The sequence below is a fragment of the Polypterus senegalus genome, chromosome 4, assembly GCF_016835505.1.
Source record: "Polypterus senegalus isolate Bchr_013 chromosome 4, ASM1683550v1, whole genome shotgun sequence".
Classification (NCBI taxonomy): domain Eukaryota; kingdom Metazoa; phylum Chordata; class Cladistia; order Polypteriformes; family Polypteridae; genus Polypterus; species Polypterus senegalus.
Genome location: NC_053157.1, coordinates 150,101,317 through 150,125,015, shown reverse-complemented (window position 1 = coordinate 150,125,015; position 23,699 = coordinate 150,101,317). Strand labels below are relative to the sequence as shown.

Genomic DNA, 23,699 nt, shown 5'->3' with positions numbered 1-23,699 from the left:
GCTGGAATTTGCACTTTGGGTTGAGAGGTATGGTATTATAGGGCAAGTTTTTTTTTCCTATTCATATTGAGATTTGAAATTTTACAAATCAGTGACAGACTCCATTGTAGGATTAAAGTTGGACAGTTTAACATCTGTGGCAGAGCGACGGGCACTAAGCAAACTCCTGTCAATCATGAAGAATCCACTGCATCCACTTAACAGTGTCATCTCCAGACAGAGGAGTAGCTTCAGTGACAGACTTTTGTCACTGTCCTGTTCCACTGACAGACTAAAGAGATCGTTCCTCCCCCACACTATGCGACTCTTCAATTCCACCCGGGGGAGTAAATGCGAACATTAATTTTATTTTAATTCTTTTCATTTTTATTACTATTTAATTTAATATTGTTTCTTTGTATCAGTATACTGCTGCTGGATTATGTGAATTTCCCCTTGGGATTAATAAAGTATCTATCTATCTATCTATCTATCTATCTATCTATCTATCTATCTATCTATCTATCTATCTATCTATCTATCTATCTATCTATCTATCTATCTATCTATCTATCTATCAGAAAATATCACATCATTTAAGATTCTTTTCTTCTGTAATCCGTCTATGCAAAATGAACTGGAAAAAGTGAATGTAACTATCAAATCGACTTTTTTAACTAAAATAATCGATCAAGATGAAATAATACGCATGATTTTTCTTGCAGTTTTCACAGCTTACGTCTCATGAAGGTGATAAAAGCTATTATTGTAAGGAATTACAAACATGACAATTTCCATATAAGAGGTCACCCTAATTTTCATACATTAAAGATGACTTCTGAATCTAAACTATTTCATAGTGTAAAAAGTACTGTAAAACTTTTAGAAGCATTTAAAACTGTTAATATATATTTTAAGTCACTGAAACAAGATACACAGTAAAATTGCCACATTTGCATTATGGCGTATGGTGTCAAAGTAACAGTTAAAAGTGTAAATATGGAAGGACTGGATCCATTTATACACTTAATGTATGAATGTAACATTTTTCTGTGTAAATACTGTAAATTGAACATAACTTAGAACTTACTTCCTAATGCAATACTAATCATCTTTTAATAATGGTCAGTTGTTGGTGGTTTTGTGGAATCTGAAAAACATTTTGCAATAGATAGAATTCCTCTACATCCACACTCTGAATAATGACCAAAAATAGAGGTGCTTTGGTGTCGCGAAAGGTGCAGCAATAATTTTGCTGATGTTAAGATGCAGACCATTTTCTTTGCATCAAGAAATAAGGTTTCCCACCCTACTCTTATACTTTGTCTCATCTCCCTTATCACTACACCCCATAAGTGTAGAATCATCTGAGAATTTCTTCAAGTGACATGACCTGATGTCATATTTATAGTCAGATGTGTACAGAGTGAAGAGAAAAGGAGACAGGACTGTTCCTTGTGGTGCTCCATTGTTGCTCACATCCATATTGTGAACAGAGACTTTGAGTCTCACAAACTGCGGTCTGCCTGACAGATAGTCCATTATCCAGGACACCATATAGAGCATAGGCTCATCCACATACATATCTCTGAGATGACCCCTTAACAGGGATGGTTTTGAAAGCACTGGAGAAATAAAAAAAACATAATCCTCACAGTGCTGCCAGCTTTGTCCAGGGAAGAATAAGCCTTGTGGAGCAGATAGATAATTGAATCTTCCACTCAATTCTGCATCTAATAGCAAACTGCAGGGGGTCCAGGTTGTATATCACAAGAGGACTCATATCGTCAAAGACCAGTCTCTCAAAAATCTTCATTATGTGAGACACAAGTGCCACTTGTCTGTAGTCATTATGACTAAGTGTTCAATATAATTACCAAAATATATTAATAATTGGGTAAATCTACTGATACTGATTAAATTCAATACCAAAACATCACTGTTCTGTCAATAAGACTAAGATTATTTTATATATCTACTACATGTGCTACTCATCTAAGATAGATTGAAATCTAAGTAATCCATTGCATTAATGTTTGTAGTGTGCCGTGCAATGCATATGTCTCTGTTATACACCATATGATATGGATTTCATAAAATCATTAAATGTCATTAATTGGAATGACAACATGGATATAAATTTTATTAAGGTGGATGGTATAAAGATGTGCCTCAATTTGTTTCTGACAGTCTGAGTTTTTTTTTTTTTTTATCATTTGAACAATATAAAAGAGATTGTTGGTTGTGCAGTGGTGCAGCAGCTAGTGCTACTGCTTTACATCCCCAGGAAACTCATGCACTTGTTTTCCATGAAACATTTTCATGTCCTCATTATTTCTGTGATTCCTTTCAGTGGGTACTCCAGTATTTTGGAGTACTTAAATTAATTGATAAGTCTTCATTGACCCTGTATGAGTGGACAATAGAATGCCCTATAGTGAAATGGAATCCTGTCCTAGTCTCAGGCCCTCAGTAATCTTGAACTGGACTAAGCAGGAATAAAAAGGAATGCATGGATATTGATTTTCATAACTATTTCTTTAAAAAAAAATACTTTTAATGAAATGGATTTAAACTTACCTTTTATATACAAGAATATACTTTATTTGTCCTGAAGAGGAAATTCAAGTTTTCTAGAAGCACATAAGAACTCATGGCTTGGATTCCAGAGAATTCTTGCTGTCAATAACAGGGTGTATGTAGTAATAAAATGAGGTCAGACCTGCACATTAACATTTGAATAGAGCAAGTCCAGTTTGTAGTGTTCACAGATTAAATGTGCTCATTGACATTTGTCTCCTTGTTTGAATATTCAGAATGATTCATCATTTAGATATTGGTACAGAGTGAATAATTTCTGTGGCTGAGTCACTAAGGATGATGTAACTTATTTTTCTGGGAGGCACCATGAACGGATTCAGTCTATATTTCAATGTCTGAATCACACATTTAGTTTTAATTGTACTGAGCTCAATTTTTTATCATTGTTCATTCACATAAATCTCCAGCTTTTCCAAATCAGTCTGATGAAACCCATCCAGCTTAGTATCTGAAATAAGATTAAAGCAGTTCCCTGTAGTACAAAAAATGTCATAGTATGTGAATTTGCTAACTTACTATGAGATGTATCTGTTTATTCAACTCATGCAAAAACAATCTTACATTTCTCATTATATGGTGGTCAGATCTGAATCCTTTGCACCTTATTTTTATCCTCACTCCAAATCTTTGCCATTTTGTCTTTTCCATCTCTGGATGGGCAGCTCCTCCAAAAGGGCATAACAAAGCTCTTTAGGTGATGATCATTGTCTTTTTACCAGGTGGATACAGGAATATTTCATAGATCCCACATTATATAAAAATCAGAATTCACTTTATTGGCAAGGTACACTAATGTAATTTGTCTTGATAGTATTGGTGTAACATAAAGTAAAACACAGTATACAATAAATAAATATAAGAAGATAAAATATAAAATGATAAAATACAAAATGATAAAATATGATGCAGCATACAAAGGCAACACACAAAAAAATAAAAAATAAAAAATAGGTAGTAGGAGTAAAATGTCCAGACAGTCTAGTGTGCAGGTATACATACTGTAGATACTCAGACCTGATTAGTAAGATTTAACTGCACATGGAAAAAAAACTGCTTAGGTGACGAGTTGCAGTGACCTTTGCGGTCTTCTTCCTTACCCTGAACTCATATAGGACTTCAATGTGCAGTATATTACAGCCTAAGATCCTTTCACAGGCTTTGATGATGTGTTTCAGATGGCAGTAGCCTCAACAGAGGCAGCACCAAACCCGACGGTTTTAGATGAGATCAGAATGGACTCAATGATGGCTGTGTAGAAATATTTCTCTGAGTCTCTTACATTCTCAGATGTTATACATGTAGACAGCCATCAGATCTTTTACACTTACTGTATCCTTTAACATATCTCAAGTTTGCTGCTTGTGGAAAAGGCATTTGAGACAGGCTGGTGTTCAGGTCTGTGTTGACAGCAGCAACTCTTCGGTTTAATTTTGAAAATTAATAAAAAAATGTATAGTAACAAGACTGGGGCCAGAGCTTAAAAACATTAATAAAGGTAAACAAAAGTGAGAGAAAGAGAGCTTCTGTAAAGGCTTTCTCATGGCAATTAAATTCTTGTACATGTAATTTATACTAATGAATGTGGTTCCAAAAAAGAACTGGCTTCGCATTTTTCCTCTGTGTGCTTGTTTTAATGGTGACTTTGGTAGATGCCTTACTTAATGTATGCATTTGGCAAAGCAATGTCTACAAGCTGTGGAACAAAGCCTCACAGAGGATGGGAAAAACAGTATTACCTCTGGCAGAATCAAATGTTGGATCAAATTGCAATGTTGGGTCAGTCTTTACATTTTACTTTTAATATTTGTTTCTGGAAGGCAAACTTGGGCAACCAGCTGAGCATGGACTGCTGGACTATTGCATTTGTCGTGTGCCTTGGCATATTATTTTCTATTGTGAAATTTGCTCTTCTGTTTTCATTACTTTCTAGGATTCAGCATATTGTAAATTTTTGCAAGATCTGAAATTTTCTGTTTATAGTATCTTGTGCATATCAATGCAGTTGTATTATTCTTTTTAAATTTCTTCACTTATTAATTCATCTATTTACTTATTTTTATTATCTTTAGGTTTTACTCTGCTGGCCCAGCTCTCTTTCACAGGGGTGGGGGGTTGATTTGTTTTTGATCTTATTTTTGTACAAAATGACCTTTTTGTGGACGGAATGTTGTGTGATTTCAATAAAATCAATAAAATAAAAAAAGTTTAATCAATGAATTATTGCATCAACCATTGAATAAAATGTAATTTTATATAAAGTAGTTTCCAGAGCACCTTATCCCCAAATGCTTCACAAAGCAAAAAGCAGTAAAATTCAAAGTAATATGACACAACATAACAAAACAGATAACATAACATTTGATCAAACAGTAGCAGTACATTCATTTGAACAATATAAAACAGAATTAAATTATTCATAAATGACCAAAAACAAACTTTAAGGTTTATTTAAATAAAAACAAATATATAGTAGATTGACATTATGAGATGATAATACACAAAAGACAGGATCAGAAATTTCAAATTAGAAAATCAATGGAAAGTTACAGTCAAAGAAAAATGCAATGAGAAAAGGTGACTTTTTATAGGTGATCTCAATGTAACCACAGAAGAAAAGACTTTGAGGGAGTCAGAGTCACATCATTGAAAGAGTGTTCACTAAGAGCGGTGTAATAAGTTTTGAAGCATTAAGAAAGACCAGCATCAGATAACCTCTGGTGTGTGCCAGATTCCTATGGGACAAAAAACAATGGAAGATAAAGTGTTAGAAATGAATAGCATTAAACACAACGTAACCTAATTTATCGATTCATTAATTTTCAAGCTTCCTTATCCCACTGAAAGTCACAATAAGGAAGAGCATACTACAGCAATGCAATTCAGTGCCACTTATTTTTAAGTACACTTCCACTGAAGTATACTGTATAGACCTCTTGCACTATACAATAACAAATATAGTGAGAAAAAGAAATGCAAAATAAATGTAAAACCTAATGCTGAAACATAAACACAGAAACATTATGTAGTGTTTTTAAAGCAATACAGTAGATACATGTATGAACAAACACCACATGGCAAAAAGTGTGTGGACACTTGACAGTCACACCTACAGTATATGAGCTTGTTGAACATCCCATTCCAAAATCATAGCCATTAATTTGTGTGAGTTGTCTCTCCGTTTGCAACTACAACAGCTTTTATTCTTCTGGGGAGGTTTTACACAATATTTTGGAGTGTGTCTTTGAGGATTGTGCCCATTTAGCCAAAAAAAGCATTTTTGAGGTCAGGTGTTGATGTTGGACGAGAATACCTGGCTTACAGTCAGCATTCCAATTCATCCCAAAGGTGTTCAGTAGGAGTGAGTTCAGGACCCAGTGCAGGCTATTCACGTTCCTCCAGATCAAACTCATCAAATCATGTCTTTATGTACCTGGCTTTGTGCTCAAGGGCACAGTCATGCTGTAACAGAAAATGGCCTTCCTCAAACTATTGCTACCAAGTTGAAAGTTTACAATTGCCTAAACTGTCTTTGTATGTTGTAGCATTAACAGTACCCTTCAGTGGAACCAGGGGGCCTAGCCCAGACCATGAACATCAGCCCCAGTCCATTACTCCTCCACCACCAAATTTTATACTGCAAACTATGCAGTGCAGAAGGCAGCATTCTGCTGATATCTGCTGAACCAAGATTTGTCTATCAGAATGCCAGAGAAAAAAACTTTTTTGTTGCTCCAGAGTCCAATGGCAACGTGCTTTACACCACTCCAGCTGATGCTTGGCATTGTGATAGTGGTCTTAGGCTTGTGTGCAGCTCCTTGGCTATGGAAACCCATTTCATGAAGCTCCTGCAGAACAGTTCTTGTGCTGATGTTGCATCCAGAAGCAGTTTGGAACTTTGATGCTACAGAGGATAGGGAATTTGTACTTGCAATGCACTTCAGCCTGATACGTGACAGTGCCATTTTTAAAGTCACTGAGCTCTTCAGTAGAAGTTATTCTACTGCAAATGATTGTCAGTGGAGAATGTATGGCTATTTGCTTGATTTTATGCAGCTGTTAACAATGGATGCATCTGAAGCACCTGAACTTAGTAATTTGGAGGGGTGTCCACATACATTTGGACATATAGTGTACATACAGGGTGTAATTCAGTCAAAATTCCAATTGTTCTACAGTAAGCCAGCACACATTGTGGATCATTCTGTGGGTAAATCAGAATAATCAAATTAAATTGGACAGAATGATAATAAATCTGAAAACAGATTTATTATAAGACATTTACTCAAGGGAAAACCATGAGTCATCTCAGATGCCAAGAAGAAATAGAGAACTGAAAAGAATTACTGATGGAGAAACAAAAAATAATTATTACAATTAAAAAGCACTATTAGAGAGCATTATGAAACAACTTCAGCAGTATATTTAAGTAAATTATGGTATGCTAAAATAATTCATTTTCAGCTCACTATAAATAAATATGAATTGTGATTTGTCTATTACATTACATTAAAAGCTTGTGTGCCATTGTGTGAAAATGTAAAACAATAGCATAGCTAAACAGGATAAACAGAAAGAGAAGCCTCACAGAACTAAAACTGAATATCTCCATTTCATCTTTCATTGATAGCCAATGGGTTACTTCTGGTGCTGAAAAAGATGTGTATTATGTATATATACAGTCATTTGAAAAAGTTTGGGAACCCCTCTTATTTCTTTAGATTTTTGTTCATCATTGGAGTTTTCAAAGTAGCAACTTTCTTTTAATATATGACATGCCTTATGGAAACAGTAGTATTTCAGCAGTGACATTAAGTTTATTGGATTAACAGAAAATATGCAATGTGCATCATAGCAAAATTAGACAGGTGCATAAATTTGGGCACCCCAACAGAGATATTACATCAATACTTAATTAAGCCTCCTTTTGTAAATATAACAACCTCTAGACCTCCTATAGCCTTTGATGAGTGTCTGGATTCTGGATGGAGGTATTTTTGACCATTCTTCCATACAAAATCTCTCCAGTTCAGTTAAATTTGATGGCTGCCAAGCATGGACAGCCTGCTTCAAATCATCCTATAGATTTTCGATGATATTCAAGTAAGGGGACTGTGATGGCCACTCCAGAACATTGTACTTTTCCCTCTGCATGAATGCCTTTGTAGATTTCGAACTGTGCTTTGGGTTATTGTCTTGTTGGAATATCCAACCCCTGCATAACTTCAACTTTGTAACTGATACTTGAACATTATCCTGAAGAATGTGTTGATATTGGGTTCAATTCATCCGACCCTCGACTTTAATAAGGGCCCCAGTCCCTGAACTAGCCACACAGCCCTAAAGCATGATGGAACCTCCACCAAATTTGACAATAGGTAGCAGGTGTTTTTCTTGGAATGTGGTGTTCTTCTTCCGCCATGCAAAGTGCTTTTTGTTATGACCAGATAACTCAATTTTTGTCTCATCAGTCCAAAGCACTTTCTTCCAAAATAATCTGGCTTGTCTAAATGAGCATTTGCATACAACAAGCGATTCTGTTTGTGGCGTGAGTGCAGAAAGGGCTTCTTTCTCATCACCCTGCCATACTGATGTTCTTTGTGCAAATTGAGCTGAATTGTAGAACAATGTACAGATACACCATCTGCAGCAAGATGTTCTTGTAGGTCTTTGGAGGTGATCTGTGGATTGTATGTAACCATTCTCACAATCCTGCCGCTCCTGTATTTTTCTTGGCCTGCCAGACCTGGGTTTAATAGCAACTGTGCCTGTGGCCTTCCATATCCTGATTACATTCCTTACAGTTGAAACTGACAGTTTAAACCTCTGAGATAGCTTTTCGTAGCCTTCCCCTAAACCATAATAATGAACCATCTTTATTTTCAGATCTTTTGAGAGTTGCTTTGAGGATCCCATGCTGTCACTCTTCAGAGGAGAGTCAAAGGGAAGCACATCTTCCAACTGACCACCTTAAATACCTTTTCTCATGATTGGACACACCTGTCTATGAAGTTCAAGGATTAACGAGCTAATCCAATTTGGTGTTACATGCAATCAAATCAGCAAAATTACAAGGGGACCCAAATTTTTGCACAGCCAGTTTTTCACATTTGATTTAATTTCATGCAACTAAATACTGCTTCACTAAAAATCTTTGTTCGGAAAACACCCCAGTACTCAGATGTTCCTAGGAAATGAAATAAATACCACCGTTATCTTTTTTGTTGAAAATATAGTAAATTATTATGCAGGCTGAGAAGGGTTCCCAAACTTTTTCATATGACTATGATATATAGTCATACACGTGCGCATGGGAGGCAGCTGAAAGGCTCAAATAGTGACAATTCAATGTCTGATCAGGGGTTGGCGAGGTGCACTGACTTCTTCTCTCAGTCTTCTGCAGACCATTCACGGGAAATTCCACAGGGTTCTGGCGCCCGTGATGACGTCACTTCCTGCCCAGACAATGTCACTTCCGGTTCTGGCTCCTTGTGGAATTTCCCGTGAATAGTCTGCAGAGGATTGAGAGAAAAAGTCAGTTCACCTCGCCACCCCTGGTTAGACATGGAATGTTAGTGTCATTATAAACTCTACATTCAACCAATAGAAGAGAACATGGCTGTGTGTGTGGTATCCATCCAAGGTAAACCCTGCTGAGAATAGCTCCAGGCCTAGCAATATGAACTTAGTAAGTGAATAGATGGAAATTTGAATTTATTCAGCTCCTTACTATAGTAAAGCAGTCAGGTAACATAGATAGATTTAATATTAAGTTAATACGTAGGGCTAAATAATTCTGCATGATTTTATTGTAGATTATTGTTATGTATATACTGTACATAGATTATATCAGGTTTGTCTTTGGACATTATCAATATAGAAGAGGAAACAATCACAAACATGAAGAGAAAAAGTAAATCCAATGACTAAGCCCCCTCAGGCAGAATTCAAGCTGTGTCAATGTGAAGTGAGGCAACAATACCACATCTCATATCACTCTTCCAGTACAGTGGCTGAGATTTAATGATAGTGATGTATAACAATAAAACTACAGAGGTAAACTATAATACTGTATTTTAAGGTGTGTTAAGAGCTACTAATGGCAAAAATTGGAGCCTAGCTGTCATGTACTGTACATGCAATATGTATGGATGCTCTGAAAGCACATTTAAAAAGACTAGCAAACAATGTGTACATCAAATTTTAATTTCAATAAACACCACAACGTGTATCAAGGTGCAGCTACAGTTAATATATTGAATCTGCAATTTCAGACGTGTAACTAATATATGTAGGACACGAACACATTTAAATGACTAAAGATCAACTATTCAGACCAAGCTCAAATACAAACACTTGACTTCAGTACTTCTAGAGAGGAGAGGAGGGCACATGAGAAAAGGTCAAAGAAACGTGTAACATTAGCTTAGGCAGCCCACTTTGGTGAAAGTATTGTTCACCTCAGCTCAACTTACTAAAAAGAAAAATTAGAGCTCTTTGAAGACAAGACCAAAACAAATTAAAATGTAAGCAAGGGTTTAAAGGGGGCTTATTTCCTAAGCCATGCTACATGGAACAAGCAAGAATAGGAACTTTGATGGTCACACAAGATCAACAGATTATTGAAATATTAATTATATCAGCAATTATATATTACAGTATATTTCAGATATAAGTTAGAGTTAAGCACATTTGGTGATAGATAGATGGGTGAATGGTGGGTGGATCCAAAATATGAGGAAAGGTACAAATGGCATCATAAATGGATATTTGCAAACCTGATAATTACTACTAAATGGAGCATTTTAATTTAAAAATACAATATGCATAAATTAAGATTCTAATTGTGACATCCCTGGGGATTTTGTTAAATGATGGCAGAGATTTTCTATTCAAACCAAAAAAGAAACATGCAATATATTCACAGTGTATATACCATTTGTATGCAATGTGTGTGTACGGTATACACTGTATAGGCTTATAGGGTCATTATTGTCAGTCCAACTTAAATTTTGAAAGAGATCAGTTTCAAAACAATCAATTGCCTAACTGAAAACTTAAGGTGAACAGTAGGGCTAGCTTTAGACAATGTTCCAATTCATTGCAGGGCCCACTCATGTACACACCTCCACACAGAGGGATTCAAATCCAGGATTCTTCATTGTAAGGTAACAGCACTATCCATTGTAGCCCCATGCCATCAAATTGTATATAAAGTGTCTGAAAATAGACTCATTAAATACAATGTAAAGCACATCAAGTGCTACAGACTTTGTAATCAGACATGAACAACATTGGCAAATCTCTGCTATTAAGTAAAAAGTCTTTGTCATTGATTTTAAAGTTAAACATATTGAGCTTATCGGTTTGGGGATCATTCTAAAGGTTTTTTAGCCACTGGCTAATGCCTCTCCCTCCTATACTTGGTTTAGTTATCCTATGAATTTGAAGAAGGCTTGCAACTTGTAATCATAATGAATGGCCTGGTAAACAGATTTTAGAAATTTCTATGAGCCAAACCATTTACAACTTTATATGTTAAAAGGAGGATATCAAAATCATTGCTAAATTTATTTGGAAACCAGTGATAAGCAGAAAGAAGATTAGCAGTTATTATGATCTTAGTTTTATGTTATAATTATGATCCATGTTTTGAAAAAACTGCAGGTAGTTCCTACACGTGTATTAGCATTACTGCAATGCCACAATTCTCCAAAGTGTTACATAAAAGGATTCTGTTTAAACAAATCACATTTGGACAAGGATTCAGTTAAGAAAGCAGCAAGGATGGTGATCTCCAAGGGGTCTGGTTCAGTCTCCTCGATTGTTACTTTGTGTGACCGTGATCAACCCATTTAATAGCCATGCAATTTGTTAGCTGTAATGCATAAATGCATTAGCTGAATGGATCATTTAGAAAGCTGATTCTATTTAGCATTTACTTTACATGTTATGTATGATAAATGAAAAATCCAGAAAATGAGAAAAGAGTATAAAAACACATTTGCTATTTAGTATTATTTTCAGTCTTCCATACTACTTTAAGCACAAACTGTAGTGTGCCCTATCTATTTATTATATAGTGCCTTATTTGTGCAATTACAAAAACAGCAGAGAGGAACATTGCTTCTACAATTAAAGAGAGGTGAGCCCTGTTTTATTACTGGAGTTCACCGTTTGCAGGTAGCAGCAAGTTATAGCCAAGCATCAATCAACAGAAGAATTTGTATAGCAGACTTTTGTAATTGGAATAGTGGAAAGAGAATATATAGGTGATAAGTGTTTAATAAGTGATTGTTAAAAGCCGGTGCTCTTTAAACAATCTAAATTATTTCTCAAAAAGCTGACAACACTTAAAGTGTTTTATTTTATCTTGTCTAAAGTAATTGAAGGGTACGTTATTAAAAACCTTTATTTTCATGAGCCTTAAATTCAGTCACAATTAATCTGCCCAATTTGATTATACACTGCACAAATTAAACAATAAAGAGCTGTCTAATGAGAAATTAATTATGAGGAGCAGAAGGAGAGCTAGGCCGGATAAAAGTAATAAGTTATGGCCTGTGGCAGGAGATGTCAACTTTTAAGGGAGACAAAGGGCTTTTTCCTCCATGTGTGCTTGTGCTGATAGTGCTCATCACAGATCAGTAGATCCAGAAGCCATAACAGTGTGGTAATTGAAACTGCCAAAATCAATAGCGCTGACAGCCTTAATTAAATTAAATATGTCTCCGATGAGCTCTAACAGCATGGCAGCGGACCACTTGACCCTTTCCCTGAGTAAGTCTTGATAGAACACAGTAATACTACTTGATGGATTTTACCCCAAGGACTGCCTTTGCTGGGGGAAAATAGCTTGAAGAAATATAGCTTTTCTGTTGCTTTGAATTATTTCTGTGACTTATTCACTACTTGTACTTTTCTTATTTTCTCATAAATTAACACTATATGCAAAATGTACTTTTTTGTGATGTTTTATTAACTTTACTCTAAAATGAAAGGTCTATATTTCTTCAAAATGAAATTTGTTTGAAAGAGATAACCCCACAAACCAACTCCACCACCTTTTATTAATCTTGCAGTGTTTAATATTTTTAACTTTATCACTTCTTTGTCTTTGGCTAAAACCAACAGCAGTATCTAAATATAGAAGAGTTCACCTTAATTTTTGCTTTTATTTCCTTCTTATCTTATCACAACCCAACTCCGTCTTATAAAATATAGCTTACAAATCAGATGCATGCCCAGTAATAAATGCAAGTCTCCTATATGTGGAAATTTTAAAATGGATTTCTAATCAAAAATATGCCTTAATATCCAACTCATTTCCAGGTTGGTGTCTTTGTGTGTAAACCCTGTAAGATAGTGGCACATCAACCAGAGATGTTTTGTACCCTGTTTTGAATGCTCCATGACCTACAATTGGAACGAGGCTTTGAGAAAGTATGTATGCATGTATATATTTGTGTATGATACCATAAAACATGACATTCTCAAAACCATAAATCAATTTATGTGGTAGAGTATACAGTATATAAAAATGTTTTGGGATAGGTAGTGATTCCAGATCGCTGTTTGTGAATGTGAGTATGAGTGTGAGCGAGTACTGCTAGCATATGCTGAACCCCCCCAAATAACCAACTAATGGGATTAGGGAAATTTAGAAATGTTATGTCATGTTATAAACAGGCCATGATGGCACAATAAGTAGCGCTAGTGCCTCACAGATTATGTGATCTAGATTTGAAACCCATGACTGTGTGTTTTCCACATGGAGTTTGCATGTTCGCTTGATAAATGTAAGGGTTTTGTTTCCCAGTTTTCCTCCCACATCCACAAACATGTGCAGGTTTTGGTTAATTATCCCTTGTGTATGTGCATTAGCCTTGTGATTGATTGCCACCCTGTCCCATACTGTTTTTGGCCTTACACCCAGTGTTGCTAGGATAGAGTCCAGCTCCACATGACTCTGAACTGGATTAAGCAGGTTTGAGACTGTTTTGTTATATATAATACAGCACAGTCTAATAATTATGATTTTCTATGTAGCATAACATCCAGAACTGGTGCCTGTCTTGCTTCTAAGACAAGCTCTGTCATATCATTACCATTACACATTTTTTGGTTGACACTTTTATCAAAGACGACTTACAACATCTGAGACAGGATTGGTTACATTTCTTTTATTTTTTTCAATTGAAGCACAGGCAGGTGAAGTGACTTGCTCATGGTCACGCAGTGTCAGTTGCTGGATTTGATCTCACAATCTCAGTGTTTGAATTCCAAACCCTTAACCACTACACCACACTGCCTGCCGTAATTATTTCACCTAACATTATGTAATTCAGAGAAATACAATAGATGCAAGATGCTGGTATTCATCTAATAACCAATTTTCTTAACTTGTTTACTTTAAATATAGCATCATGGGAAAGTAGCAGCTACCAAGGTAGCATCAGTCGCACATCATAGACTATTACACATATGCTCTCTGTTTGAGGTTAAGGGAGGTTTATAACGACATTCATTTAAATTTGCTTTTTATCGTTGAACAAACACCAATTCTTATTATATACTCACCGAACAGCAATAACAAGATGATCACATAATGCCCAAATTCAAGAGGAATAGTGTTTTAATTACAATTTGATTGTACTTTTTCTTTATTGTGAAAAAAAACAAATTTAATTCACGTAATTAAATGTGAAAACTTGACAAAACTAAATGTCCACATGTGTGCCCAAAACTGTTAAGTAACTGCAAATCATACCGAATATTTATGTGGACAATTAAAGGTTTCAAGACAGTGTTTCCCTGTTGTGTTTAATTTCCATTGGTCTTAAAAAGTGCCCGCATTTCTCTGCATGTAGTTTCCCTGACTACTTTTGATGCTGACCTGTTGGATAACATAAAAAACAACTGTTACTCTTTGCATTTTTTTATTATTTTTTAATCAGCATTAAAGTCCTGCCTCCTCATTATAAGCCTGTCAAAGATCAGAGGCTCTGAATATTGAACCAAATTCTTCTTAAATGCTATACCAGTTGCTGTGACAACAGACATAGAAAGTAGCCTGCTGGAGGTAGACACAGTGCAGTCTTAGAATACCAACACAAATCTAGAAGTTCACCTTGCTTTTTATGATTTTTTTTAGTAAGAGGAAAGATTTACAGCTATAATAGCATAAATCTGCATTTTAATCGGTACAAACAAGAACATTATTTAATACTCTTTATGGCTAAAGGTTTTATTTTATAGCAACAGTAAGCTTCACACTTCTATTTTTTATGGTGGTGTTGTTTTCCTAAAGGTACTTTGTGTTTTTCTTTTTTTTTTTATAACAAACACCTGAGAATGTCTCCAATCCATAATATACTGTAAAAAGGTAGGCATCATCTATTTGCTATAGTAATAAATACTGCTTTATATGAATTTTACAAATCTGCTTTAAAAAGCAAACTTTCCAGAATCAAACATACTTTCTAAATTATTTTCAGGGAATCCCTTGAGAAAATGAAAAAAGCTAAGTAAAGCCTACCTATCCTACTAAGTGTCAGCTTTGGTGCCTGACAAAGAGTATTAGCCCTACTTAGTCCATTGTAGGGTAGACACCTCAGATGCAGGCTTGTTTGTTCATCTGAGTGGGTTTTCTGTGATTGACCCAGGACCATATTTTGAAGCCTACAATAATAACAATTACCATAATCTCAAATATACTCTATGACGTGCCTATAATCACCCCCCTGGAAGGTTTTGCATTTGATTGTTACACAACATTGAATCACAGTGGATTTAATTTGCCTTTATTGACACTGATTAACAGAAAAAGACAATTTACCGTTGAAGAGAAAACGTTTCTCTTCAAAGTGGTCTAAATTAATTACAAATATAAGACACAAGTACAAGTATTCATCCTCATTAATATGACACACCTAAAGCATCACTGGTGCAGCCATCTGGTTTTAGAAGTCACATAATTAGTTTAATGGAGGTCACCTGTGTGTAGTTAAGGAGTTATCTTGAAGGTCCAATTTGTGGTAAGTCAGTATGGTGGACTAACCTATAAAAATAAGACAAAAAAACACTCCGAGCAACTCAGTGAAAAGGATATTGCAAGGCACAAATCAGGTGATGGAGAGAAGAAAATATCCACTTCGCTAAATTCATCAGAATAATCTAGACGACAATAGGCCATTCCGCCGAACAACGGTCACCACTCCTATCCACTTAATTCTTCATAAAAAACATCAAGTCTAGTTTTAAAAGACCCTAATGTCCTACTGTCTACCACACTACTTGGTAGCTTATTCCAGCGTTTCTCAACCTTTTAAGTATTTGCGACCAAAGTTTTCAAAACAGTTTTAATCTCGCCCCTCTAACGTTTTTTTGAAAGGAGCCCACTAATACCAATTTGTTCTTTTTTAATGAATGATATATCATAGATGCATATTTTATTATACCTACTTAACTTTTATCCACATTTATCTAACTTTATATTTACTTTTCTAGTATCAGAATGTAGTTAAAGTTCATTTGTTTTGGTTTCAATAGATGTATTTTTCATATTTTTGATTCTTGTTTTTTTCACATCTTCGCACACACCTTTTTGTTACTTCGTTAGCCCCACAGTTTGAGAAGTGTTTATGGCTCTCTGTTTAAAGAAAAACTTCCTAATGTTTGTATCAAATTTACCCTTAACAAGTTTCCAATGTGTCTCCTTGCTCTTGATGAACTCATTATAAAATAACAGTCTCAATCCACTGTACTAATTCCTTTCAAAATTTGAAAAATATCTCTCAATCAAGTCTCCTCTTAATTTTCTTTTGTATAAACTGAAAAGGCTCAGCTCTTTTACATTTTTTTCATAATTCAGCCACTGTAGCCCTGTAATGATCCTAGTCGCTCTTCTCTGGGCTTTTTGTAGTGCTGCTATGTCCTTTTTTGTAGCCTGAAGACTAAAACTGCACACAGTATTCCAGATGAGGCCTCCCCAGTGTGTTATAAAACTTAAGCATAACCTCCTTGTTCTTGTACTCCACACATCGTGTTATATAACCTAACATTCTGTTTGCCTTCTTAATGGCTTCTGAACACTGTCTGGAAGTGAATAGCCCACTACAACTCCTAAATCCTTCTCATAAATTGTGCTGTCGATTTTCAAACCTCCCATTTTGTATTCAAACCTAATATTTTTACTTCCTATGTGTAATACTTTACACTGACTGACATTAAACTTCACCTGCCACAAATCTGTCCAAGCCTGTTTGCTGTCAAAGTCCTTCTGTAATGATTTAATTGATTACAGATTATCTGTCAATCCACCTGTCTTGGTGTCATCTGCAAACGTAATCAACTTTTTACTTATATTCCTATCTAAATCATTTAAATATATATTAAAAATAGCAGCGGCGATTCCCCTTTGGAACATCAGCCAATTCTAATAAGGTTCCTTGCCTCTTCACCCTCTGCTTCCTGCATCTGAGCCAATTTCTGCGCCCATCTAAAAACATCACCCTGAACTCCCACTTCTTTTAATTTGAACGCCCATTTGTTTTAGTTTGAATCTTAAATTTTAAATCAATCAATAAAAAATGCAAAGAGTATGGCACAGCTGTAACCCTGCCTAGAGCAGTCCGACCATGAGTGATTGTGCAAGAAGAAGACTAGTGAAGGCGGCCAGCAAGAGACCTATGATTACTCTAAAGGAATTACAATATACAGTAGCTGAGACGGGACAGATTCTGCAGACGACACCAGTCCCAGCTTTATGGCAGAGCGGCAAAGAGAAAACCACTGTTAAAGAAACAGACATGGCATGTTGGGTAGTTTGCTAGAAAGGAAACTCCAGAGTCATCTGGAAGAAGGTTCTATTGTCTAAAGAGATTAAAATTGAGCCAAAGCTTGCACTTTATCAAACAACACCATCCCCATCATGAAACATGATGTTGGCAGCATCGCACTATAGGGATGCTTCTCTACATCAGGCCCAAAAAGGCTTGTGAGTGTACAAGTAAAATAATTGCAGCAAAATGTCAAGAAATCCTGGAGGACGACCCGATGCTGTCTTTAAGAAACCTGTGCATTGGGATAAGATTTGTTTTTCAGAAAGAGAGCATAGAGCATAAAGCCAAAGCTCCACAGCAATGACTTTAAAACAATGTTAATGTCCCAGAAAGACCAAGTCAGAGTCCAGATCTCAGTCAAATTGAGAACTGAGAAAAAGACTATTCACTCACGATCCCAATGCACCTTAAACAGAGCTTGAGCAGTTTCACAGAGAAGAATGGAGAAAAAGTGCAGTGTCTGCATATGCATACTAATAAAGAGACCTGTCCACATGCTCAAGGTTGGAATGGCTGCTAAATGCCCATCTATTAAATACTTATACAATCAAATATTTTGTGTTTCATATGCATAATTAATTTAAAATAGTTAAGTTTAACTTTGACCTTAAAAGAGTCTTTTTTTCTGTTTATCCGTGTCAGAAAAGCCAAATTAAATCCACTGTGATTCAATGCTGTATAATAATAAAATGTGATAACTTCTAAGGGATGAACTTTTTATAGGCAATGTATATGCAATGTAAAGAAATATGTAAGCAGAAATTTGGATTGACACAGTATTCAGTAATAAAGAAAATCATCAGGTAGTGACTTTAAAAGCTTCGAGTGAACATTTAAATCTAGAATTGGCATCACATCTGGAACAAGTTCCTCACTTTGCGTCTGGTGCTACAGTTTACATTACTCTTAAGTGGATAGGTTAGTTATAAAATAGACAGATTTAATCTAGTCAATGCACCTTTCAACATTATAAGGTTGTTAGAGAAAAAAATAAAATAATAGCATAAGAATTCCAACAAACCATTGTGGTCATGATGCAAGTATTAATCACCACATTGAATAATGTTAATATAGTTTGACATCAGATCAAGTTTTAAATTTTTAAAATTGTGTAGTCTTTATGTTGGCTGGGTTATTTTAGTGTGTTCTCCTTGTCCTTAAAGCAGCGACTGTTTTCGTTTTCATACTCCAAAGATATGCCATGAGGTCATTTTGTATTTCTAAACTACTCCAATACAGAAGTGGCATCTTTCAGTTGGCATTTTTAAATTACTCCAATGCTAAAGTGGCTTTCTTTGTGTGCTCTCTGTGATGAACTGCCACTTCAACTAGAGCTGGTTCCCGTCGGATACTCATTTCTGCTGGGATAGCTTCCAGTTTCGTAAAATGGATCCGACTGATAAGGAAATGAATGGATGAAAAGACCAATTAAAGTGTGCTTTAGCTGAACAAACCTTAATCAGTTCAAAACATCAGTAACACTTTAAAACAGGAGCTACTTAAGTGCATCAATTAGTCAGTTACTGCTATGTAACAAAACCTTAACAAATGCTTTATTTAATCTTAATAAGGCTTAAAAAGCACCAGTGACACTTCGGAGTAAGGGCTGCCAATAGTGCATCTATTAGTCGGTTACTGCTATGTAACAGAGCTTTAACAGATGGCTTATTTCATTTTAATAAGACTTAAAATACACAGGGACTACCTGTACTGTATCTATCACTCACCTACTGCTAAGACTAAAAACCTCAACAAATGGTGCTCTTGTATTCTGTAGCTATAGGTGACTATTACATACACTATATTGCAAGTTACCATCACATTGATTACATCATAAGAATAACACCATGCATTATTTTTAAGACCTACATATCATTATTCTGAGACTAATCCTGAAGCAATATGTGGAGGATAGTGACTCTCCATTGATGAGCTGTCACTCAGTCACAGGGCAGACACTTATACATTCACGCCTACATTCACACTGGGACAATTTAGAAATGTCAATCAGTTTAACAGAATGACTTTGGAATGTGGGAGAAGCTCATTAACATTAACACGCATAAATAAATCAGTGATAGGCCAAATAGGCAAAGGAGTTATTCTTTAGCTTTATAATGTATCTAAGTACCCTAATGTTAGGTAATAAAAAACTATTTTATTTTGTATAACTCCATGTGGCTAACAATATTTGAAGAAATATAAAAATTCTGAGATATAATGAAGTTGTTTTTACATATTTTATTTTGCTAATGGAGCATAAGCAGGTAAATTCCGAGCCAGCAATCTTTGATGCCCAGAGCCTAGGCCATCTGAGCTTACTGTCAGTTCATTGACACATAATGCTCTGCAGACATAAACACTTGCCAATTTTTTACATGAGACTCGAGTCACAAACATCTCCATTGCAAGGATCACTATATTATAATAAACTCAAACCTTTTGCAGTGTGTTCACAGCACTGTGACACAGAGATGAGTGCGGCTGACTGGTCACTCTCTGGGCGGAGTTTCTGTGTCTGAAGATTTTTTTCTTGAAGCATTTCAGTGCTCTCCAATATCCTAATGATACATGAGAAAGGCTGGCGAGTTTTGATGTACTGTATAAGCATGTGTCCCATCCAGAGTTAGCTCCTGCCTGCAGCTGAAAGAATAGACCTGAATGTGGTCCTTGTGACCCAAAAGATAGACTGTGTGGGTTTTCAAAATAGATAGGTTAAGGGATAATAATGGTTTTGTAAGCTTAGACTGCTTAATGTTTAATAATTATTATTATTATCTCATATTCTCAACTGCTTTTTCTTGTGATCATTTTTATATTGAGAAAAAATGTATTTTAATTTTTATTTAATTTATTAATTCTTTTATTCCACATAATCCATTACGGAGTGTCAGGGAATCACAGTATATCCCAGTTGAATCAGATGCAACCACTCTTGGATTGGACCCAAGTCCATCGTAGGGCACAGTATGTCACCCTGGACCAGTTTGGAGTCACTCTAAGCTTCATGTGTTTAGGATGTGACATGAAGTGCCAGTCCCCATGAAAGAATACCCCACAGAAGGGAAGAATATGCAGTTCAATTTATAATTCAGTTTATTCTTATTTGAAGCAATTTCCATTTACAAGCTCAGAGCATTGTACACATTCAGTTAAAATAAAACATAACATTAAATAAATACTGTACAAAAAGCAACATAACATACATAATTAAAATATACTGTGTATATAAAGTACATATAAATATTTAATTACATGAAGCAATTCATCTGTTTTAATGTATCCAGGGTTGGTCCCTGCCTTCTTTGTACATGACTGTGACCTGACTGAGCAGGTTTGGAAAAAATGCTCAGGTGAATGTTTATATTAATTAATTACTTGACAAACATTTATAACTTAACTTCCTCAAACCAACTTAATAGTTCAGAGGTTTTTAGAGTTCAAAGCCTATCCCAGAAACACTGAGAACAAGGAGCCAGTCCTGGAAGAGTCACCAGTTCCTCCCAGGCCCACTCATGTACTCATCCACACTCATAATTACATGGGGCCAATTAGCTCTCAACTATTAACGTAACACACATGTCTTTGGGATGTGAGGGAAAATGCTAAGAAAAAGGGAGAGAAAATTAGTTCTGCATTGGATTAAGTAGGTACAAGTTATGTGTGTGTGTGTGTGAATTTTTATTCAGAGAGCCAGAGAAACATACAAGGAAGCATCGGACCCTGAATGGGATGGCAGTCAATTATTATCTGTTATAGAATGACTATTTCAACCTAACACCTTGTCTTTCAAATATGTAAAAAGACAAAATTTACACAGTAAACCCACACGAGCATGTGGAAGACATTCAGCCACCACTTATTGACGTTACGGCAAGCATTTAATTCAGAATTGAAGAGCTGCGAGACATGAAATGTAATTTCTACATGTTGTATCTACCAATTAACAACATGCTAAAAGAAAGCTTTCCACCTTGTGCCATTGAACTGTAAGCCTTTACTAAAATATTTAATATTAATTGTAACTTAATTAAAAAAAATGTGCACGTATTGCCCAGTGAATACTTCTGTTAGAAAGTTTCACTGTATAAAGTATTAAACAAACAAGGTTTAAGTACTAAGGACAGTAGTAGCATTAGGTGTTTTTTTCTGAATTTAAATAACTACACTTTCTTTTTATTTTGCTGAAAAAGTTAACTCATAGTGGCAACTTTAAATTTTAATATCTGACACGTTCTGGGCTGCGATTCTTTTCTAATTAGTTATTTTAACTCTCTTAACCTTTAAAACTAGATGTGAATTACATTCCCTTTAGTCCGCATTCCTGAAATCTAAGTAATCTATATGGACATAAAATTGGGAATTTCTTTTTTGGCAAACGCAGCAGTAACATAAAAAATATAAGCTCTACTGGTAATAGGTCTGTTAGCTGCCTTTATTGAAACTTTGTCACAAATAATTTTAATCTTCTGGATACAATACCATGTAAGGTATGGCTATAATAAGAGAAAAATCTTCTTGATTATTGGTCAAATTCTACACATTTGGCTTTTCATAAAAGATGTATAATACCATGCAGTTACAGTTTAAGACCAAAACATGAAGTACAGAAAATACTGTGTCCATGACATGTCATGCACCTTCTATCTTTCACACATATTAACTCACACAGACAGAGGTCTGACAGACAGAAATTATTTAACTCATTCCCTAAATAATATTGATAATATTAAAAAAATGAATGTTTCACTCCAATACCATAAAGTTTTAAGTATCTGTCAGATATATATAAAAAGAAACATGCTGTTTCATTTTTAAAGAAAAAAATGAAAAAACAAAAGCAAATACTATAATCATTATATTTCCAGATTTAAAACAATTTGTCTATTTGTTGCATTGTATTGTGAATGTCTTGCTCATGAACAATCTGCATTTCTCAAATCCTTTTGTCCTCATTAGTGCAATCATCTACACCTCCAATTCTGTTAGATCACCAAGAAGTATCTTGAGATTACTGCTGAACCCCTTTCTTCATTCAGCTCATACTACAGTACTTCTGGTGTAATGCTTTGATATGTATTTCAAGTTTTTCACGCTTCAGTTTCTGTATGCTTGTGTTTGCTGACTTTTCAGATAATTTTTGTATTATAAGAGTGGGATATAATGTTCTGTAGGCAAGCTCTCTTCCTTTTTTCCCTTGTTAAACAGTGCTTGGATTATCATCTATGGTGGTTCATTATTCAGGTATATTTGCATGTTCCCGTGGTACTACACCTACTGAAGCTCATGATCTTCTTTATTCTTTGCTCATATCACCTGTCAGAGACTTACATTTTCAGCTGCATTACTCTGACAAGTAGGTTTAACTGGTCACCTTGTTGAACATGTTCATGTAAAGCAAGTGATCTACAGCCTGTTGTTAAGTGGCTCCTCTGACCTGTTTCTTTATTATGTTCTATGGGGTTGACTGAAGCTGAGAAATTATGAATTAAATGTTATTTCTTTTACGTGAGCCTTGCACTCGGCAGGTTTGTGCTGGACACATCTTTATTGAAAGTCTGCTTACATTTCTGCAATGGCTTATTTTTCTGTATCTCAATGCTTGTCTTGTTATTATTTTTATTATTATTATTATTATTATTATTAGAAATTATTATTAGAAATAATAATATTAATCTTTCTTTATTTCTCAGATTGTGTTGGTGGGATCCCACCAGGTTCCTTAGGTCTTGTCTGATGGTCAAAAGTTTACAAAATATGTGGGCAGTTCCGAGAAGAGGAAACCTCTGGTTCTGGGCAGCACTTGCAGTCCACTGAGATATTTCTGGAGATCTATTTGAGCAGTTCCGAGTGTTCTGAATATGATTGGAGACACAAAAGCCTTTGTGTTCCACAAGTGGGAAATCTTAATCTCAAAGTCTATCTATTTGACTGAGATAGCTGTGTCATCTAAAATGGCTATGTCAATAAGTAGATATCATCTCATGCCCTAATGGTATGTTTAGTGTTCATAGCCATTGTTCATAATGGTTGTGCTCTATGTCTTTATGACCTTTTTACGCTGATGATCATACCAATGACCTGGTATTGAGAGGTTAAACTCATGGACAGGTAACAGGTAGCTAGCTATCTGACTCTGTCGATTAGGTGTATTCTTTTGGCACTAGCACTGAGCACCCAGCAACAATATTAGTGATGTGCTCTTCTTGTTGCTGGCATATCCTGAACTTGACATCAACATCCATCCTCAAAATATTTTTCTGATTTTAATGTGCATTA

General features: G+C 35.4%; 1 long non-coding RNA gene across 1 annotated transcript in view; it reads right to left on the bottom strand.

Moving 5' to 3' along the window:
- Nucleotides 1-5,171: 5,171 nt before the first annotated feature.
- LOC120527725 overlaps nucleotides 5,172-23,699 on the bottom strand; it is a 30,349-nt gene continuing 11,821 nt past the window's right edge. Inside the window, exon 2 of the long non-coding RNA XR_005633397.1 lies at nucleotides 5,172-5,312. This is a non-coding gene — a long non-coding RNA (uncharacterized LOC120527725). The remainder of the gene's footprint in view (nucleotides 5,313-23,699) is intronic.